This window comes from Passer domesticus, chromosome 12 (genome assembly GCF_036417665.1).
Source record: "Passer domesticus isolate bPasDom1 chromosome 12, bPasDom1.hap1, whole genome shotgun sequence".
In the NCBI taxonomy this organism is placed as follows: Eukaryota; Metazoa; Chordata; class Aves; order Passeriformes; family Passeridae; genus Passer; species Passer domesticus.
The window spans coordinates 20,683,553-20,701,913 of record NC_087485.1 but is presented as its reverse complement, the minus strand read 5'-3'; the positions used below and the strand labels follow the sequence as shown (position 1 = coordinate 20,701,913).

At 41.9% G+C, this 18,361-nt stretch overlaps 1 long non-coding RNA gene across 1 annotated transcript; it reads right to left on the bottom strand.

The window, feature by feature from the left end:
- Nucleotides 1-6,788: 6,788 nt before the first annotated feature.
- Nucleotides 6,789-11,510, bottom strand: LOC135279616 (uncharacterized). The gene is made up of 3 exons (XR_010346843.1): nt 11,357-11,510; nt 10,703-10,785; nt 6,789-10,080 (listed from the first exon to the last, which is right to left on the bottom strand). It is a non-coding gene; the product is annotated as an uncharacterized LOC135279616 (long non-coding RNA).
- Nucleotides 11,511-18,361: the final 6,851 nt, after the last annotated feature.

The window sequence follows — 18,361 nt, the reverse complement described above, 5'->3', positions numbered from 1 at the left end:
TTTGCTGCCTGAAGCAGCAAAAATAAAAATATTGCATTTTTTCACTGTAAGAAAAGAATTTTTAACATTTTGGTGTCAAATTATGTGCATAGGGTAGTGCCCACTTATGCTGATGGGCATAAGTGGGTGCTAAAATTTGTGCCGTGCTCACTTCTGAGAGGCAGTATTCTAATCCAAAAGCACATGATTTTGAAAGAGGCATCAAAGAGATATTTTTATTGGGCAAGTGGGCATTTTGGTGCCTATACGTATTTTTAAAAATCCCACTAAACGCCCTACAACAGTGAAGTAGCTTAAGAATGAAGGTTTGTAATTCCTCAGGGAAGAGAAGGCACCTCCTTCACCCCCAGGTCTGTGAGATCTGGCCATGCCTTTCTCATGACTTGGGCCTTTAATGTCAAGGTTGTTGTACCTTGACATTAAAGAAAAAGAAAAGCAACTCTGTAAGGGGACTTTTGCTAGTTTAAAAATCTTAAAAGTACCATCTCACTAGGGAAGAGGTTTAGAAATAAAGGGATAAGCTAATTATTTATAATTAGGTCAGACTGAGTAGGCTGATTGCCATAATTAACACAGCCTAATGACTGGCCGAGGGGATTGTACTTGGCTGTACTGGGTGAAATCTGGTCAAAGGGATCTCGGCTGTGCTGGTGTGACAGCATCCCCATCCCCAGGCAGGCTGGGAGCAGGGAGTGCGTGGCTGAGGGAAATGGGTGCGGGTGACTGTGCTGGAGGGCAAGGTGCTCCCGGGAGGGTTGGTGGGCTGGGTCAACACTCCGAGCGAGCAGCAAGGGACTGGGTGAAGGTTTAGAGAGCTGTGCGCCAAAGCAAACAGCAGCACTCGACTGAAAAGAGATCGCTGGAAACCAGAGGAGTGTTCCTGCGGCTCAGGGAACCGAGGGCATCCCAGACTGAGCTAACCAGGCTAAATCCTGCACAGACAGGATGAGCCAGGAACATTCCCAGTCCGACAGCCACTTGCAGGGGAGGCTCAGAGAGCTCTGTGGGATGTACAGCGAGCTGTGCTGGCGGCTGTGTGTGACATCCTACAGCACAGCCTTCCCTGCTGCAGGAGTGCTCACTTCCCTCGGCCGGCTGCTTCAGTCCTCTCCACAACATTGAAAATTAGTCTGAACAACAGCCAAGTTCATTCCAGAAAGAATTGATAATACAGCAAAGAGAATAGAAAACAACCAGAGGTTGTTTGAACAGCTTCCAGGCCGCTTCAGGAGAGCATCATACACACCTTGGAAGATAGAGAGCGTGAGCAAAAACCCTGGTGTGGCCCCATGTAACTTTCCAAATCCAAAACTGCCTCAGAACTCCAGGCTGCATCCAGGCCTTCACAAACAGTGTCAACTCATTGCTGGAATTGATGCAAAGTTTAAAAGTTTCTTAAGTAACTTTAGTCAGTTTTGCTCATGTGTATGCCATGGGAAGGGAATTGAGGTTTCTTTTCAGGGGACTGTTCCATCAGGCAAGGCCTGATGACCTGAACATCTCATGCAGCAAAAGAAAACAACCATCAACGACCATCAGCTCCATACATCGCTGACACAGTCGAAAAAGAGAGAGAAGAATGGTCTGGGAAACAGCGAGGAGAAAGAGGACCTAATTAGCATCAGAGGATCCGTATGCAATAGGAAACCAAATACAGAGAACTGTGCAACTTGGGACCAATGAACATTGAGCCAATGAATTTCTATGGATTTTGACTGTAAAAAATATGTGAAAAATCTGGTAAAAATAATGTATCATGGAATTATTTTTTCTGCATAATGCAGGCTATGTGTGGATGAAATTATTTCTGTTGCATGTCCTGGCCAGAACAACATCCTGGCCAGAATAAAGTAATGCCTAACACTAAAAATGTTTTGATTTTCTGACTCTAAAAATGTTGTTGGAGAGTTTTCATTTTTCCCACAGTTTTGGTGACACCATCAGGCCTCATTGTAGCACAGGAACACACTTACTCTGGTGCTTTGCTCACCAAATAGAAGTTGCCTGAGAAGAGAAGACATAAAAATGACGGGTACAAATAATTTCATAGATATTAGGTGACAAGACAGAGACCTTCATGAGGTCTTGCGTAGCTCAATAAAAAGATTATTTTCCATCTTTACTGACCTCAGGTCCAAATGTTTTAAGATCTCCAGGTCTTTCATAGGTATTTGGTAGGATAATGAGGGAAAATAAATAGTCTCAAGTCCATTGCTCTGATCTGAATAATGTTGGTGCCTCTCTGATGCCCCTTTGGAAATGTAGCTGGGTGTGGGGGTCTGTACTCAGAGTTGAAGTGGCTGTCTGAGGAAACAAAATTGCTTAGAGGATCTGCAAGACCCACACCTGTCAGATACACAACCAAAACACAGATTACTGGAGCTGTGTGACAGACTCTTGACATTGATGGCCATTTTCCCATCACATATTGCTTTAATCGAAGTATTCATGGCTCCCCAAAAAGCCAAGCACAATGCTTTACAAAAATTAAAACATTTATTTTTGTCAGATTTTAAACATATCTCCCTGCTCCTATTTGCATAAGATTTCATTTGGAAGTTTATTTCAAACTCAGATAAACTTTCTCTTTGAACTGTACAAAAGTGTTGTTAAAATACTGAAATACAAAATGAAGTGTTAAGTGCAGATCAAAGTAAAGGCTTCAAATACATACTTGTCCACCCCCCAAACTTTAAAAATATTCTTCTTACAAATCTACCTTTTTTTTCTTTTTTTTTTTTTTTCCTTTTTTTTTTTTTAATTAATGGAAAGCAAGGCAAAAACTTAATCTGGAGGTGACATGGACAACCTCTGGATCAAACAGCCAGAAGCTCCCAGTGCCACAGCACTGTATGAGCATCTCTCACAAGAGTGACTCTTAAAAATTACCTTGGAAATGCAAATTTTGGTAACTTAGGTGCTCAGAGGGCAGTTTTCCCTCTTGCTTCTCTGATGGTCGCTCTCCCCAGGCTACACCAGTGCCTCATTTGTCAAAACTCCAGTTATCCAATATGTTCAACATTCCCATTCCTGCAAGACTGTGGGATGCAGAGCTTTGGCATGACCCAGTACCCCAGGAACAATAATGCTGCACTGTCTTACATCCACAGAGTGTTTTAGAGAGGGGCGTTGTACCCCGCAACCCCCAGGTTATGTCAGTCTGGAAATGGCCCTTGGAGCAGGTACAGTGGAACTGGGAACGCAGAGAGAGACACTGGAACTGGTGCTAGAAGAAAAGTGCTTGTAATCAAGAATGTTCATTATATATATATATATTTAGGCACGGTGTAATTACAACACCAGTGGGAACCCATATGTCAGCAAGCTTTCAAATGGAAAGGTTGTGCCTACAAAATGAAGCCATATATTCCCATTAATTGAAGCAGTTGATTTCCAGTTACACAATATTAGTTTTAATGGTGGGACTCACAGAAAGTCCATGAATTTTTTTTATTTTTTCTATTGCTCTGTGGTGTTAAGGTGGCATAATTTAAACTCAGCTGAATGAGACTGGTGCCAGCAGGGTTGTGAATATAAGTGACTTTCAGGATGCTTGCCTTGAGGTGGCATCAGAATAACCTTGGAGGATTGGTCTGTCAGCACTGCCTGCACAGCAGAGCAGAGAGGATTAGCAAGAGAAATTTTGATGAGGGTATTTACTACTAATGACTGCCTTCAAAATTGCCTTTTATCTACATCTTTTCAAAGCATTTTCCATTCATTAAGCCTTATAAAACCTTTGTAAAATTGGTAGAAGATATAGAAATGCAGATATCTCTGTGCCAAAGCACACAGAAATACTTTGACAGAAAAGGGCAGCGGTACACACTGAACATTATTTAAAATAGGAATTGCACAATGTTACAATGATGCTATCACTCTGTTAATTAGAGTTGGACCAGAACAGGGGAACAGTCCTTCTCTTATGAAAAATGGTGTGGAATGATCAGTAAATAGTCCTCGGGGCTTCTGTTTTGTGTAGTAGCTAGCAGTGAGACAGATGTATGTTATGCAGTGATATAAAAAAAAAGTTAAGAATATGAATGGCACCTGTTCTTTTATTGTAATGAAATCTGCTTCCCAAACTGCCAAGAGATAAAAGCAGTGAGTCAGACCTACTAAAATGCTGAGCTGAAAACCCTAAGATTTAAAAAATTATAAATGTAGGGGGTTTTTAAAGAGCCTTTAGAGTCAGTTTTCCTTTTCTCTGTAGCCTCGAAAGGAGAAAGAAAGAAAGAAAGAAAGAAAGAAAGAAAGAAAGAAAGAAAGAAAGAAAGAAAGAAAGAAAGAAAGAAAGAAAGAAAGAAAGAAAGAAAAAGCTGAAGACACATCCACAAAGATGTTCAGTCTGGTGGTGTTCAAGAGAGGCCAGAACCAGTTATGCAGCTGCTTCAGAATGTGAGGGCTGGGAAGAAAAATTGGTATTTGGAGACTCTGTTATGGCAGTCATGATCAAGAAAGATTTAGTTCCCAGGTTTTTTTGTAAGCTCTATTCCTTCCTTCCTTCCTTCCTTCCTTCCTTCCTTCCTTCCTTCCTTCCTTCCTTCCTTCCTTCCTTCCTTCCTTCCTTCCTTCCTTCCTTCCTTCCTTCCTTCCTTCCTTCCTTCCTTCCTTCCTTCCTTCCTTCCTTCCTTCCTTCCTTCCTTCCTTCCTTCCTTCCTTCCTTCCTTCCTTCCTTCCTTCCTTCCTTCCTTCCTTCCTTCCTTCCTTCCTTCCTTCCTTCCTTCCTTCCTTCCTTCCTTCCTTCCTTCCTTCCTTCCTTCCTTCCTTCCTTCCTTCCTTCCTTCCTTCCTTCCTTCCTTCCTTCCTTCCTTCCTTCCTTCCTTCCTTCCTTCCTTCCTTCCTTCCTTCCTCCCTCCCTCCCTCCCTCCCTCCCTCCCTTCCTCCCTCCTTCCCTCCCTCCTTTTCTCTCCCTCCTTTTCTCTCCCTCCCTCCCTCCCTCCCTCCTTTTCTCTCTCTTTCTCTCCACACAAATTCAAACTTTAACAGGTTAATTCTCACTGTTGATGTTTAAATTCATCTTTCCTTGGAGTACCCCAAAAATTCAGCAGTTGCTATAGGAGCAATGTTTAAGGGCTATCAATACCATTAGTCTATCCTATAAAAACACAAGCAGTTTAATAGTTGAAGGTTGCCAAAAGATACAGTAATCTGTTGGAAAACTGAAGTTCTGTGCACGTGTGTCAGAGTGAGTCAATGTACATTAAATAAAAGAAAAAGAAAAGCAATTTTTTTACTTGGAAATGACTTGTGGAAGCAGCCTCAGAAAATCTCTGAATATTTTTAAAGGGAAAGACGTAACAGATAATGCACAGGATGACTTGCAGATCCAGCCATGCCTGCTCTGAGGGCCACAGCAATTCTGTGCATCTCTGAGTGCCAGCTCCTCCCTGTGGGGCTCAGAAGACGTGGTAAGAATGAAGGGTCATCATCACAGTGAGTAAAATGTTGGATCCAGCTTGGGCAGCATCCAGGAAATTCGTTTATTTAGTTCATTTGCTTATTGCTTTACCACTTCTGCTCATTAGACCAGCCAGTGTGAAACTCAATTTACAAATAAATTAATTAATTGATAAATATTCGGTGATGCAGAAGAAGGCTGGATAAGGACTGGCACATTGAGAGCTGAGGAGGAGGGTGCAAGAAGGCTCTTTGCAGCCCTCCCCTATAGCTTTTCTAATGGTTAGTAGAGGGAACCGATAGAAATTTGCTCTTTGATTCTTGAACAGTGTGAAAATCTACACTAAACTTGTGTAAAGGCCTGACTGTGTTCATAATGGTTGCAATAAGACTGCAATAAAAAAAAAATCACTGAAGCATCTTCTAGGTAAGTCAGTCTGTAAGCTTAGGAAGAAGTCAGATTTTTTTTTTTGTTTCTCAGGGCTGTAAAGCTGCAGAATTGTTGATTAAGGAATCACTTGGTGTGTGAGAAGCACCCTCATTCCTGAGTGCAGTTCAGTTTGGTTATCCTCATTAAAAAGTTCCCATGCTGCAGTGTTAAAATACTATTATATAGTTTATATATATATATATATATAAAATTAATACTATTAATAGTTAAACTACTATTAAAGAATAGCCTGGCCTTTGGCCATTGATTGGAATTCACAGTAGGATTTTTTTTCACCCAGTTTATTTCACAGCATTTTGGATAACTTTGACAGAAAACAAATAACCAAACAAATACAAAATTGCTTTGTTCCACAAGAAGATGGAAACTTTCAGAAAGGTTCATGGAGCACAGATCCTTGTAGAGGGAGGATCTTGTGAAGTGCTTTGGGAAAAAAGGACACCATATTTAGGGTCTTTTGAAGCCTCCACTAGACACCAAAGAGCTTTGAAGTCTTTTAAATGTTTTTTCATAAGCCATTGGCACCAAGCTCAGTTAAAGCACTCAGTTAATTTTTGATCAGATATATGAAAAAACAGAATAAGAATGTGGATTTCTTTTCTGAGGCTTGTTGGTTATCAGAGTAGTGCTGGAAAAAAGGCAGCTCCATTTCTGTGCTTAATGTGCCTTAATACTGCATGACCACAAACCATTAGGTTCTTCATCTCATAGGTGATTAATTTCCAGGGAACATATGTTAAGAGAATAAAGTCTATCCCCAGATTTCCTCCCCAAAAGGTTCTCACAAGGCAATGTCAGTGTTTTGTATTTATTGACACAAAAATGAAAAAAAGAAAAAAAACCCCAGAGAGATGAAAAATCAGAAGAATTTTTTTTTCAGCAAAACTAGTTTTAGTCATGAGGGAAAATAAAATATTTCCCAAAGCTCTGTGAAGCAATATGGTGGTGATGAGAAAAAAAAAATATTGCAGCTAACTTAATGTGAGCATGAAATGCATCATCACTGTTCCCTGACTTCTAAAACTGGGTAATGCAAGTTCATAAAATGACTATAACTTCTTAGGCAAAACCCCTATTTAATCTCCTTCCAAATAAGCAGAAATGTCATTATGTTGCCCCTGTCCTGCTCTAAGCAGACAGCTCAGTGCTCAGGCCCTTTGTGGGGGCTGATGCTGAGCCTGGGGAGGACAGGGGCAGGATGGGAAAATTGTCTGCCCAGACTCCTGAGAGAATTTGGCTGCCAAGTGCTAACAGGTCTTCACTGACTATCTGTAAAATGAGTTTTATTCCCCTCCTCCTCATCCAGGCTTAGGCATCTTCCACACTGGGATGGGTTTTCTTAGGGCAGTGATGAATGGACATGGTTATCCAGGATCCTGCCAGCCCCCACAGGTCAGCCCCTGAGCAATACTGACATTCCATAACAAAACTATTGCCAGTGTTCTCTTCATCTGAGCTCTACTTCTTCACTGAAATTTTTCACCTGCTTTATTTCTCCAAAACTTTATGTTCTTTGAACAAAACCATGAAAAAATAGTCTAAATAGTTTATATTTGACAAATTATGGATGTTTTTTTGTATGTGTGTCTGTCCACGGCAGATCTTAGTGTGAGGTTTCACACCTCACACTGTCCTTTGTAAGGACAGCCCAACAGGGTTTGCAAGTTATGTCAGTGCAATTGTTTGAAAAATTATGTACAGCTAAATCTGTCTTTAAAACTCCCTATTTATTGTGTAAGCTTTCAACAGATGGACCTAAATATCAGTATTGAAGTCATCTATTTCACCTGTCTCATTAGAGAATTATATGTAAGAGCCATAAGCATATAAGGGTTATATAAAATTGCATTCACTATTTATGTATTATTGTCTCCAACACATATGTCCTTTCCATATGGGATGTTCTCACTGTACAGAACATGGTCGCTTCCAAGTATAACTCAACAGAAGCACTCAACCTTTGATTTTAAAACTGTGATCATCCCCACTTCAACAGCCCACGTTGGGAGGAGATTCCAGATTGTGGGGGGGAAATGGCTGCCAATCTGAATGAGGAGGAATGTCGTCAGATGGCAGGGAAGTATTTGTACGAGTTGTATTAACAGAAACACTGACCTTTACACACTGCAAAACAAGCCAGATGGGCCTTGGATCACAACACCCATTTGTCGAGTAGAACTCCTGAATCATCTCAGGCAGTGTTCAAATACAGCCAGGAGAAGCCTGAACACAAAATCTCCCCTAAAATATAGCCCTGATGCAGCGAAGGCGCACCAGGTTTTGAGGTAAATGCTATCCAAACCTTCAAATCCTAGGCAGTATTTTGTTGTGTAAATTTTGGCCTATTCATTGTCTGGGATGGAAAACAGATGGGTTGCAGTTTAGCTTTGCAGCTAGAATCCAAATTCAGTTCTCTGGCTTGTTGTTAAGAGAGTTAATGCAAGTTGAATAATATGCACTGGCAGCCCCTAAAACCCTCTGTGGTTTTCTTTCTCTTTTCCTTGGCAGGGTGAGACCATTCTGCATTAAATTTGCATGTGGCCACCTTTCTCCCTAGAGTAATGCCAGTGGTTCATCTGACCATATTTCTGGTGGGTAAGGGCCCTAAACTTCAGGAACTGTGTCCTCACAGACAATCCCCATGCTCATTGCAGCTCCTGCAAGTGAACCAGAGGGACCTGCAGAAGCGAGCAATGATTTCACATTTCCCCTGTTTATTCATTAAACTGGTGAGGGTGATATTCTGCTCCTCTATGACAACACTCATCTTTAAATGAAACAAATTAAACTTTCTTAAGGGAGAAAATACACTGTGTTGTGGATGTTTATGGCAGGGATATTAATAGAGTGCTCAGGGTGACAGAACACATTTTAAATGGAATCTAAAAGAGATCAAGGAAGAAAACACCATCTTTCAGTGAAACAACAACAGCAAAAAAACCCCCAGACTAATTGAGCTTGTAACCTTTGTTGTGATTAGTGTGAGTAGAGCAACAAAAGTACATTGGGTTTTGCTTGGAGAATCTGGAGGAGAGGAAGAGCTCTTGTGTCAGAACTCAGAGCTAAGAAAACACCACAAATGTTGCAGTCTTCTGAGTTTAAGTGATGATGGGATTCAACCTGACAGACTAATTTTGAAGTTTCTGAGAGAGATGGAAACTCTTTGCCCGATAAATAACTCTGAATTTGGCCAATTAGGAACAAGAGCCTTCTTCTGGCTGGACACTGCTTTCCCTGCCATTCCACTGTGGGCACAGCTTTCCTGAAGGAAGGACTGGAAAGATTTACCCTGCTTTTGGTTTTCTGACCTGCCTGACTCTGCTCAGACAGCAGTGATGTGCTGAGCCCATGGGGAGCCACGGAGCACGGGAGGGTTGGGAAGGAACACAGCAGAGAGGGGATGAAAGTTTTCAGGGGTCTGTCACTCTTAAAGATCAATAGGCTCATGAGAGAAAGGGATTTTAAGAGCTGCAAAGTAACATTTGAAGTCAGCAGGGATCTGGATTCTTTCAAATGTTGCACCCTCAACAGACCTGCAGGGCCTGTCAATGGAGCTGGTCCCACTCACCAGGGTGTAGAGCAGCCCTTCCCTGTGGCACAGAAACCAACCTGTTACTCATGGTTGTGTGTCCCCTGGGCTGTGCTCTGGAGCAGGGTCTCCATCATGGCCATGCAATCAAAGTGGTGGCTGAGGTGAGCATTGAGTCCTGAGTCCCTTCTCACTCCCTCACACACTCGGATTATCTCCTGTGCCTTGTTGGCTTTGATTTCTTTAATTTCTTTGACCAAAAGCACTTTTCCTGAATCTTTTCTTCTCCCGCTCTTCTGTGAGGTTTCAAGACAAGGAGTAAATCTCAGGGAGAGCAGGATGGTTGAAGGTGAGTTCCTCCTACTTCCCCTGCTGTCTTGGTGTTTCCAGGCAGGCTCCCTTCCTTAGAAATGCTTCTATCCCTCTGTTTCTTGATTCTCCAGATGAAAAGATGTTTTTTCCGGCTGCAGGGTGGTGGTTTTGGTGGTGTTGTCACAGCACATTCTCTTGGAGGATGCAGCTCTGCATTGGCTCACCTCCACTGCCGCAGGGCAGCCCAGGGGTCCCATCCACTGGGCAGGGAGCCCTGCATCTCTCATCCATTAGTGGCTATTCCAGCTTGCGACTCCCAGGGATATTTCATAACTGTTGCCCTCAGAGTGTGCAGCCAGCACAAACTGGGAGCAGAGGATGATGACACCTGCAGGGTGTAAGGGACATCACAGGAAAGTAAATCGCCTGGGCTGCTGGGGATTGCAACACCCCCCACAGCACCAACAAACAGAGCAGCCACTGCTCCTGGGTCTGGCTCACCTCTGGAACGTGTGGTGGGAAGGGGCCATGTCTGCAGTGAATTACTGGCATTGGCTTCCTACATTGCATGGGAAGGGTTGGTTTAGGCTCTGAGTTTTATAGTTTATAGGTACACTGGGAGTCTAATGCTCTTTTATTAGCACGACTCCATGCTGACCTCCATGCTAAAAAAAGCAGGGACTTTCATTTCATCTCGTAATCCACCAAGGGCAAATAAACAGTCAGAAATTCTACTCTTTCTTTTTCCCCAACTCTCATTAAAACTGTGGTCTCTGTTATTACCATGCAGACGTTTTGCACTAGTTTTTTATTACAGTCAAGTACAGATGCCCTTTTTATTTTGAGCCAGAGTTAATAGCAAAGGGGTTTTTTGCTAAAGTTTCTGATTATCTGCTATGGTTGAGAGCACTTTGCCAGCAATAATCTCCTTGGAATATTCAGGGTTATGCACAGCTTTTAATTCTTTAAAGAGTTTGTCAGTAAATAGCTTGTGAACACTGTGATCTCACTTGAAAAGCAGCCAGCAGACTTCTGAACGTGCTTGTCCAATCCTCCCTCACCCAGCCACTGGTCCAGCATCAGGAACCTGAAGCTGTTGATGCAAAAGGCACATAATGGATTTAATTGATAGGATTTTACCATTGGTCACAGCGCAAGCCATGTCCGTGTCCATTCTTTTGGTGGTGCTGCTGCAGCTGTATGCTCTGTAGGATATCTCTGTGTTCTGTAGGATATCTCTGTGCTCTATAGGATGGCTCTGTGTCTTGTGGGAGGGTGCTGGCCTTGCTGCTCTCACTTGGAGGCAGCATAGGAAAGGGGAGGCGAGGCCAGCAAGGAAGAAAAAGAGATCCTGTTTTGATCTGTGTGCTGGAAGTGCCCAATGCCAGGCTGGGCAGGGGCTATGAGCCCTGGCCTAGTGAAATGTGTCCCTGGCCACGACATGGGCTGGAAATGAGATCAAGACCCCTTCAACACAAATCATTCTGTGATGCTTTGATACAGTGGCTGGACAGTCAATGCTGAACTTGCTGGGGATTTACAGTGTCTCTCAATACAACTAATTTCTGCTGGTTTTTTCTTTCTTTTTCAAAATATCAAAAAGCAACTCCTATGTCTTTATTATTTTTTTTGTTTTTACTCTTACTACAGTTGTGTATTTCTACTTGACTGAAACAGTTCTCCTTAGGTGGCCATGAGAAAAAATTTGCCTTTCTACCTGTTCTTAGTGGGGGACTTAGGTGTTATTGGAAGAATTTTCCTCATGAAAGGAATGGTTTGTGACACCAGGCACTCCAGAGTAGTCTGTAGTGCAGTGGCAGCCTGGGTGGGCAAACAGAGTGTCCATATTGCTTCCGTTTATGAAGTTGAAACACAGTGTGACACAGCAGCCTCCAGGAGTGTGGGAGCACTTGGATTCCAGCAGTGCTAGCTCACTACACTGACTGTCCTGAGCGCTACCATTTACTCACAGTAGTAAACACTGTGCTAGAGCACGTACACAGGATCCAGGCTCTACAAAATTATACAATTTTGAGAACTGAACAATCCTGAGAGGCTGTGCTTAGTGAAAAACATTTGCTGGAGCATTGTGTAAAGCCACAGAAATGGGCAGTTCTTGGATGTCAGGAGACTTTCCAAAAGTTTTTTTACCCAGATGAAACTCTGATAGAAATTGTTAGGGATATAGTTAGTAATTTGTGTCGATAAAATATAGACTTCTATAAAGTATATGAATCAAACTGGCTGTACAAAGGGGGGGATAGGGATTTCATTCTCAGGATGGTGAAACCGTGGCAGACTGGCAAGGGTATACCATGACATTTACATATGGAGGAAACCTCGGCTGCACAGGAGATGGGCGTTCATAGAAACATGTGTCCAGCGACGCCCAAAAGATGATGGCCCGCAAATATACCCATCTGAGATAACCAGAGCCATCAACACCTGCCACCTGAATACAGGATTCCAGGGAATCGGGGAGAAGCATTAATCAATTCCCGGACAAAGGCTTTGTGCAGCCCGGACTGAAGAAAAGAACTAACTTAAACATGAAGAACTCTAAAAAGAGACAAAGGGACTCTGCCGCGGGTGAAATAAAGAGTATAAAACCTGTCCCCTTGGAGCAGCCAGTGTGAACGAAGGGGGATTTGGTGCGATAGAGGCCAGATCTACATTCACCCAGCCTATCTCCCGGGGGTGTTGCGCTGTCAGTTTGATTGTTGGCTATCGGGACTGTATCACGGTCGCGAATAAATTCTTTTTGTTTTCTATTAGAATTGGACATATTTCATTTTTACCTATAACAGAAATTAAATGTCTGAAATTACTATGATTCATTAGTGAACAAAACTGCAGAACTTGGGGGCCATTTGGTACCTGAGCTCAGCTAAGACTCTTAGGAAGGGTGAAGGATGGCTGGATGAGGACAGCTTTTGAAGCGTAGATTTCTGCTAAATCAATGGACAAGATCAAATTTCCAGTCATTTCCCATAGCTTCTGCCAGCCCTCACAAACAGCTATTCTTTCATTCATTCTGTGTTAGAGACACATAACAGGAGAGCAAATAATGTTCTCTGGGGTTTACACTTTAAGGCATCCAACTTTCCATTTTAGAAAGCAAAGAATGTAAACAATGGTTTTGTTTCTATGTCTGGCCAACATACAGCAGCTCTAGAATCAATAACAGAAAATGTTCCTGAAAGGCCCAGCAGACCTCAAAGAGATAATGTGAATTGTCCATTAACAGTAAGTCATTATGGAACTTATTAAGTGAAGCCTTGGGACTGTCATAGAACCTAAAGGTTGACATAAATTTTTCATACACATTGAACTTTGCTAAATGTGCTTGCATTTGATTAATGATGACTTTCTCCAGTGCGCTAATAAGGAGGAAAATGTTGGAGCTGGGGCTGCAGCAGGGAGAATGGGCTCCTGCAAGGAAGGGCAGGGTTGACAGCAGGAGAACAATAGGGCTTTCTAGAGATACCCTGCCAAGCAGGAGGGAGTTTATTACTCCCTGAAAAACAGCTCCTTACCACCCAGAGACAGGGCACTGAGCACAGCATGAAAGCCAATTTTGCAATTGTGGAAGTAAAAGCATCATAGGTCCAAAACACTGGTGGAAAAATCCACCTCCCAGCCCCCTAAAGCACTCATATATCACAAAGAACCCCAACCTCAGCCCCTAAAGCCCTCCATACATCACAAAGGACAACCAAAACCCCACCCCTCATATATCACACAGAACAATACAGAAGAGCTTCATATTCAGCAAGAGAGAGGAGTGGTGTGTCTGCAACTTCTGCTGGAGACAGAACTGCAGGAAATTTGCCTTGGCAGCCAACGCAGTGAGTCGCAGACTCATGGAATGATTTAGGTTGGAAAAGAGGACAACAACAAAACAAAGCCTTCACTTGCAGCTAGGTCTGGACAACAGCATATGGATTTGTTCAGTTAAAATAAACATGTTTTTTTCCTCTTATTTGGAAGTAGAACAAAAAGGGAAAGCAATCAGCAACCTCAGTCCAAAGGAGTCACAAAGTCCAAGACTCTTTCACTAACCACCAAAAATGCATGGTATGCCCTAAAATTCAATTAAAATTGAATTCTTAAAAAAATACAGGGTAAGTTTTTTTGGGATTATTTTTAACTTTCTAGTTTTAAAGTTGCTAAAGGCCAAACTTTTGAGCTTTTATTTTCTTTTCTTTTAAAAGTGCACCCCTTTGAACAAGAGTCTGCCAAACAGCCGTAGCAAAGAGGACTCAAGACAAGTCCTCTCCTAGCTTAAATAGGTGAGCAATCAGGTATTGGTCCTGATTTTAAAAACACAAAAGGAAGAAGAAATGCAGAAAACAAGAGATGTGGCGGGCTATTCCATCTCCTGGCAGCACGGGGTAGAAGACAATAATTGTTTCCCCATCACCATCAGCTATAAATTTGCCACTCCAGAGCAGTTTTCCCCCAGCCATGAAATGCTTTACCCACAAACCTGGTTGGTGTCTCAGCTGTTGTTTGAGATGTTATGAACTACTTGATGCAGTTATGAACTACTGCAAATGCACTAAACAAGTACAGAAAACAAATGTGATGCGGGGGGGGGGGGGGGGGGGGAAGTATCAGGTTTTGAGTTTGGCAGTTAAGAGAACTCACAAGGACTTTGAAAATTGCAGGTTCAATTCCCTGCCCCAGATAATATTTATTTATAAAGCACACACCAGCTTCCCTGGGAAGTCTGAAAGACTCTTGAGAAAGACCTTTGCCTGACCTGGGAGGAGTTCTGACAGTCACTCACAGTCCAAGCAAGTCTCTCCCTCTTTCTCTCCTCTTTCTCTCTCTCTTTCTTGTTTTTTTTCCACACGGAAGCATGAAGTGGTCCACACCCTCTGCAGACCACTGCCCCAGCCATGGATCAGGAGTTGTCCCTAAGATGCACATCCCCCCAGCAGGAGAAGGAGATCTGGAGTATCAGCAGAGTCCCCTGTGTGTGCACACACATGAAGTTCCCTTGGCAGAGCTACTGCAGCTTCTGCCTCTGTTCTGCGGGACAGGGCAGGACAGCCACTGGGGATGTGGGATTTGCAGCTCATTAAGGGAGAGAGTAACAGAGATCTAGAGTTGGTGAGCAGGCAAGGCCCAAGATTTCATGCAGAAATACAAGAAAAAAGTTTTTCAAATTACTATGAATCTATGAATTTGAGTGGGCTAAAATTTTTCTATGGCTTGGGTAATTGTAGCCAGTCCAGCTCAGTCAGGTTTGAAAGGGTCTCTCTTATCAAACACAGAGATCAGTGATAATAAATAATGGAAAACTTGGGCACTTGCACACAGGGAATGGTATAGGGTCATGGTTGATGGTTGATACCCAGTCTCAGGCTATAAGAGTGAAACAATAATAAAGCTCCAGAGACCTGCAGCTCACTCCCTGAAAAGCTCACTCAGTCCTTTTTTCTTTTTCTTTTTCTTTTTCTTTTTCTTTTTCTTTTTCTTTTTCTTTTTCTTTTTCTTTTTCTTTTTCTTTTTCTTTTTCTTTTTCTTTTTCTTTTTTTTCTTTTTTTTTTCCTTTTTCTTTTTCTTCTTTTTCTTCTTTTTCTTTTTTCCCTTTGATACAGAACATGATTCTGATGGCGATTAATCAGTTTTGGTTACAGTAGCTCAGTGTTTAGAGCAAAGGCCAAAGGGAAAACTTGCACAAGTCCTGCCTGGATTTTTGCTTACTGACCCTTCTTTTACAAAAGTAATTCTAACAATGCAGCTAGATGGGGAAGACATACAAGGATTCGATGCTTTTGGGTCCCTAAGATTGTCCCTTTGTGAGCCTTATTTAAAGTCCTACTGTTCTCTTTACCTCTGAGCTTACCACCAGCAACACAGTAAACTTCAGCATTTTATTTTGCCAGACAGTCAACAACATGGAGCCAACCTGCTCCTGCAAGAACCTGCAAGATCTTTAAAAGGCTTTTCTGATCTGAGTTGTAGCAGTCTCTGAGGTGGTATCTTGCCTGCGATCACAGAAATGCTGTTGGTGAGCCTCCAAGCTTGTACCCCTTAACATGGTATTAAAGACTGCTTGACATCATGGCAGGAACACGGCAGAGGAGATCTGAGAATTCCAAAAGAAACCCTCCTCTTCCCTATCAGTGCAAGTTAGGAGAGTTCCCTTAGCAACCAGCCCTGCACTTGCTTCCCTAATTGCTTCTTGCTAGGAGGAGGAGCAGTGTTCCAAAGCACTGCGGAGACACCGTGGCACCTTGGCCTCCTGCTTGCCTGTTGACACCCAGCTAGACCAGGAGATGAGCAGTTCTGCCAGCTGCAGCTCAGGATTCGCTCAGCTCACTAAAAAATCTCTCTGGTAAGGTCAGGTTGTCTGTTACTGATGGTGTTTGGAGGGGCGCTGTTGTAGCCCCTCAAATGATCCTCAGGTGAGACTTGCAAGAGGCAAAACTGGCCAAAGCACCACCTTCACTTGCCACCATCCCCTGCCTTACCTGGCTCAGCCGTGGTGATCCTCCTTGTGGTTAGGGTTTTCTCCAGACCCACTGAGGTTGTAGTTAACCTTTCCGTTGTCTTCCATGGATGTGAGGCTCTGTCCTTGGGGAAGGCAGTGCCACTGTGCTAAAGTAGCTGGAGCAGGTGAATTCCTTCCCAGGTGGCTCAGATCTTTGGGAATGCTGCAACAACCTAGGGCCCACAGCACTCTTGGGTGTCGGGACTAACCCAGAGCTGCCGTGCTGGGCTGGGTTTTGCCAAGCTCAGATTAAAGACCTGAGGCTCCCGTGAGTGCTGCGGTGAAGTTCAGCACAAAGCAATGTCCTGTTGTGGTTCCAGAACGTGCTGCTTGTCCAAGGTGCTGCTGACAGTCCGGAGTGAAGGTAATTCCCAGCATATTTCAAGGATGGCCTTGGCTGAGATTAGCAAGCCTAACTTTAAAAAACACTATCATAATTGCATGTTCACTGGGAAGGGGAAAAATAATCAAATGAAAAAGGACAAAACCAGCAGGGAAAGAAAATTTATTTCAAATAATCTACGAGAGTGCTACAATAGAGACTAAAACTCAAAGCATTTGAAACTATTAAAAATGTAGTTGACAATGTCCTTCTTAAAAATTAAACATAAAAATGTAGAAAATGCAGTTATTAATTCTAAAACTTGCTCAAAAGTGAAATAAATCCAGATAGCATCAATGAGGATGGAGTCCTACAAATTACCTTTTTGTTTTTTTACTTTATTTCAATCTGTTAATTTTCAAAGCGATACTCATTTCTTTTCTCTTTTTTTTAATGTTTATGTAAATTTATAATGGTGAAATGTGCAAATCTAGCAAAATATTCTTTGGATTATAAACAGAGAAAAATCAACAACCAAAGAAATTTAAACCAAGTTAATAATAAACTATAGAATGCATACAGCTATAATAAAGTGAAATATTACAATTAACATTGTAGAGCAAAACTGCTAATTTAGCAAACTCTGCCTTATAAAACATAGGGATATCATGGGACAAATGAATATGTTACGGATATAGAGCTGAAACATCAGTCATCATTTTAAGGAGTTAAATTTTAATCTAACTACATATATGGGGGGTCTTCAGAAAAGCAACACACCAACAAATCAGATTTCCTCTCAGTTTGGTACCTGACTGCAAATGAAGGACAGGGTCTGTAAATGAATGTAGGAAAATGTAGATAATTTTTATTTATTGCCTCTTCCCATATTGCAGCTGCTGATCTCTGACCCCAAACAGCCAACTATATTAAATTCAGCAGAGGTACAGCTGTACACAGATGCAGGAAATGTTGATGTGCAGAACATATCCAAATCCCTTCCTCCTTCTGAACTAATGCTTAAAAGCAAAAAAAAAAAAAAAAAGTTATAGATCCCTTTTTGGATTAGAAACATGCATTACAAAGAACAATTCTGAAAGCACTCTGTATTTCTGTAGTCACAAATTAAAATGTCTTCCTATCTGCAGATGATGCTACTCTATTGGAAATTAGAAGATTAAAAAAAAAAGAAATCCCAAACAATCCCCCCACTCAAAAAAAGAAAAAAAAAAAAAAAAGAAAAAAAAAAAAGAAAAAAAAGAAAAATAGGAGTTAAGTACCAGAATCTTAATTACTACTCAGGTAAAGGTAATTGTCAGGTAAAACAGTCCTTAGGGAAGTCACAGCTAAACTGGGTCAGATTTCAGTCTCTAGAACCTGCAGAAGCTCAGCACAGATACAGAAACTCACAAGGCTGGAGTAAAGTGTAAGCACCATGTACTTCTGTCCACCCACAAAGTCACTCCTGAAGCCTCGGGAATCTCTAAGATATAAGATAAATGCATATTACATGGGAAATATTGAAAAGTATTACACTTAATTTAATTCAGAAAACACAGTAGGACTATATGATGATTCTTACTGTGTTCTGGGAGCAGCCACAAGCTGTAGATAGAGAGGGTACAAAATGTTCACCAGACATTACATTTGTTTTAATCTAAAAAACATTTGTAAAATGTACTTGATTTTTAAATAATCACTTAACAAGGCAACAAACCAACTACAAACACATAATAAATAAGGTTATTAAAAGGTCACAATTGTAGTAAATTAGTCAGAACTATAAATGGGACATTAGAAACACTATGTTTTTCCTTATATGCTTAATAACCAGAACAAGAA